The sequence below is a fragment of the Bombina bombina genome, chromosome 3 (assembly GCF_027579735.1).
Source record: "Bombina bombina isolate aBomBom1 chromosome 3, aBomBom1.pri, whole genome shotgun sequence".
Classification (NCBI taxonomy): domain Eukaryota; kingdom Metazoa; phylum Chordata; class Amphibia; order Anura; family Bombinatoridae; genus Bombina; species Bombina bombina.
The window spans coordinates 989,839,631-989,843,765 of NC_069501.1; positions in this window are offsets into that span (position 1 = coordinate 989,839,631).

Genomic DNA, 4,135 nt, shown 5'->3' on the forward strand with positions numbered 1-4,135 from the left:
GATGACGTTCGAGTTCTACAGAGCCATGAGATTGGCTAGTCGCATCAATGGAGGGCGGAAGATATGGAACTTCGCATTGATATGGTAATTCGCCATGCGCTTAGAGGGAAACATTGCTGGGATTGATATATGATACTTTAACCAATCAACTTATGTGTGGGTTTGTCGGACCGCTCTCACTGCGGCGCGAAGAGGATCAGAAACAGCTGATAGCAGCCTCTTTATGAAATAGGTAATCACTATAAAGAGAGAAAAGAAAGCCAGAATCTTTATGCTCACATTGGAACATCACATAGCTGATGTAACCTCTCAGGAACCACCTTTCTTATCTTTGGGACATTTGATAAAGATGCCAGTTAGGCATCGAAACGTCATGTATACCCCCACTTTTTAAATCTTTTTGTAACATTAAAAGTTAAATTTTATTTATATAGAAGACCAGTGAGTGCTGTCTTTTTTGCACAATATATATATATATATATATATATATATACACACACACACACATATATATATATATATACACACACATATATATATACACACATACACACACACACATATATATATATATATATATACACAATAAAACAGTTCAAAACCCTCAGCGCTTGGACTCCGTCTCCTACCTATGGCGTTTCTTCAGCGTCAACACTCACAGAGGGGCTGGTCATGTGATTGGTGCAGGAGAACCGCCTCCGTGACGGCGGTAAATTTAAATAGAAGAAAGGAAACTCCACACTCAGAAATCAAGTATATCCATGCCTTGTAGTATAAAACTTCAAAAATGTATTTGTGCATTTGAAAACACAGGATCCATGAAAAATACACAACAAGTAAAATCACCACTTGTAACGAACTGCTGTACGCGTTTCGGGCTCCTCCTAGCCCTTGCTGGAACGATGTCTGAAAATCTACATACAAAAAGGCAGTACACAGAAAGCTAGAGCATAGTACATATCAACATGGTCTATTTGAACAAATGCAGATATTACAAAACATATGCATAAAATAGGAAAACATCCCAGGAGCTAGAACGTCACTGAAAGACTTCCAAGGTGCCTTTAGTGCTACCGCACGCACCCTAAGTAGTTTCTCAATGTAAAGCATGCAAAGATGATATCCAAACAGCACATAGAGCACTTAGTGCTATAAGCCCAAAGCTGGAAAGCAGATGAAAGCAGATGAATAGACCGTTCATAAACAGAGGCCTTGATTTACGAATCCTAGGTTGTACGGAACACACTCCTGATACTTCTCTTGCGAGGTCTGATTCAGGGTTTCTGTCCGGATTACTGAGTGTCCACAGGCTCCGTGAGCTGACACCCTGCAGGAATCCTTTTTACAGAACTGTCTTGATGCTGTGTTGGGGATCTGTTTCCACTCAAGTCTCCTGAAATAACCAGGGTTTGTCTCGCTGGGGGGACCGGTGTGCCCTAGCTCGCCTCTCACGCACTACTGGTGGTACCTGCAGACACGTGAGTTGCCATTTGTCTGTTACTTGCAGCACTTCACTTGTCCTAACATACTCACCCTATGAAGTGCCTCCATTTCTTCTTTTTCATATATCTCTTGCAGCATAAAGACTAGAAAGCTGGCTGTGAGAATAATGATGCGTTTCGCCCCTCCCTTTAGAGGGCCATCTTGGGGGCTTTGTCAGATAACATCTAGTAGCCGATGCTGGGCTTATATAGCCCCAGAACACACAAAGTTTGCTCAGTGGTTCCTTGTTATCGTTCCAATCTTCTATATGTCCAACATAGCAGTGAGAGAGAACACAGTGAACAAATAGACATAAATTAACCTTATTTAGAATTACCGATACAAACTTGCAAAACATATGTACAATTAGAGCAACGTTGTATTTTGTTATATTAAAATTAAACAGCAATTCCACAGGGGTGGTCTGTTGTCCTGTTCATGCCCCCTGTTTTATGTCGGAAAAACGACTAGAGAGCTAAAAGGAAAGAGTTAGGGAGCATAGGAATGGCATAAAAAATATCAATATTGATAGTCCCATAGGGACTGAGAAACACGGATCCAGTTATGATGGTTTGATCATGATTGGCATTGAGCAGGTTAAATCTAGGAGAAGGGGAGGGGATTTAGACAAATTTCTACTTCAAAAAGAATCAAAATGGATGTATATTCTCAATACCCTTTCACCCAGGGGCCTGAATGAAAAATTAGAGTTTGCAAGATTTTTGTAAACGTAGTTTCTATTTCATGAGATCTCAAAGAAATGCCACTCTATCCATCACTGTGGATTCACCATTTTAATTTCAATTTTCTTTTTCTTTTGATATGGTAGGGCGCTCCATCAAAATGATACTATGCAGATTTTATGTATGTATTTTCTAAATATAACAAAATACAATGTTGCTCTAATTGTACATATGTGTAATATAATAATGGCATGGAATGAAAGAAATACAGCTGTGGTCAGGAAGGGGTTAAATCCTCATTTAGATACTGGGATGAGGAGGAAAGTCACTCTGGAATGTAAAAAGATCACATTACCAGGAGTCTTAAGACACTGGGACCTATCTATCAAGCTCCGAAAGGAGCTTGACGGCCCGTGTTTCTGGCGAGTCTTCAGACTCACCAGAAACAAAAGTTTTGGAGCAGCAGTCACAAAGACCGCTGCTCCATAAACCTGTCCGCCTGCTCTGAGGAGGCGGACAGGAATCGCCGGAAATCAACCCGATCGAGAACGATCGGGTTGATTGACACCCCCCTGCTGGCGGCCCATTGGCCGCGAGTCTGCAGGGGGCGGCGTTGCACCAGCAGCTCTTGTGAGCTGCTGGTGCAATGCTGAATACGGAGAGCGTATTGCTCTCCGCATTCAGCGAGGTCTTGCGGACCTGATCCGCACTGTCGGATCAGGTCTGCAAGACCTTTCTTAAATAGGGGCCATAGTCTGCTGATTAGGACCAGCTGTGTGAAGATATAGCCATAAGCTCTCTTTGTTCAAAAGGCTATTTGCACTAAACCCCCAACCGCATGGCATGGCTGTAACCATATACCTGGACAGGCTAAGGGGGTTGCATATGAGTGACATCATCATTGGGGGAGGGATGAAAACTTACAAAAGACCCTACACACACAAGCTCTCTCTTTGTCTCCTGATGCATGCAAGGTAACAACACATGTGAGTATCTTTCTACTGAGACCTCCATTTCGTCACACTACTCTCACATAGAATAGGCATATGTATTAGTGTAATATTGATGTTTAATTCAGTGCTGTGTATTTATATGTGATCTACATATGTGTAATTATATTTAATCTGCATATGATGTATTAATGTTTATATAGCCTCATTGTATTAAAAAGTTGCATTGTTGAAGCAAGAGTTGTAAGTTATGTCCTTACAGCTAGTTTAATTAAGCTAGTGATTGTGTGTTAATATTTTATAGTGGGTATAATAATTCATAAGGGATTATTAAGAGGAATATTAGCATATCACTAAAAGTATAGCGAACAGACACTAAGGAATATAGATGTATTTCATTTATTTCATTGGCAAGCCAGAGATACTTTTCTTACCAACATACACTTGTTTTAAAGGGGAGACAAATCCATGTTCTTTTTTTTATAATACAAGCGTGATTTTTGGACACAAATGTAACCTAGTTTTTCTGTTGCTATACTGTTTTTTCAGCAATAAGTCCCTGGCCAGGATTTTGTTGAACCGGACGCAGAGAAAATCATATCACGCAGGACGTGAATCTGATTTGCTGGCAGTCTGAAGACACTTCAAAAGTGTGAGTATGAAATTAATTGTTAAATATGCAGAATGTAGCACATTTGAGCCTGTTATTGATGAAAATACTTATATAGTTAGAAGACTGAAGGATTTATGGTTGCAATGTAAGAATGAAAATAAGCTTGTTGATAAAAACAGGTTTTGTTTAACAAAAGAAAAGTCTAAGTTACAGAATTGTATGAAACTGTTGTTAGCAATCAAAGACCAACTGAATAGAGCAATCACTGGACGTTCCCCAATAGATATAGTAACAGAAAGCAATGTTAACACATTAGATGAGAATTGTCCCACATGTGGTGTAAATGAAGAATATATTAATATCTTAGAAGAAAATTATGAAACTAGGTGCCAACTTATAGCTTCATT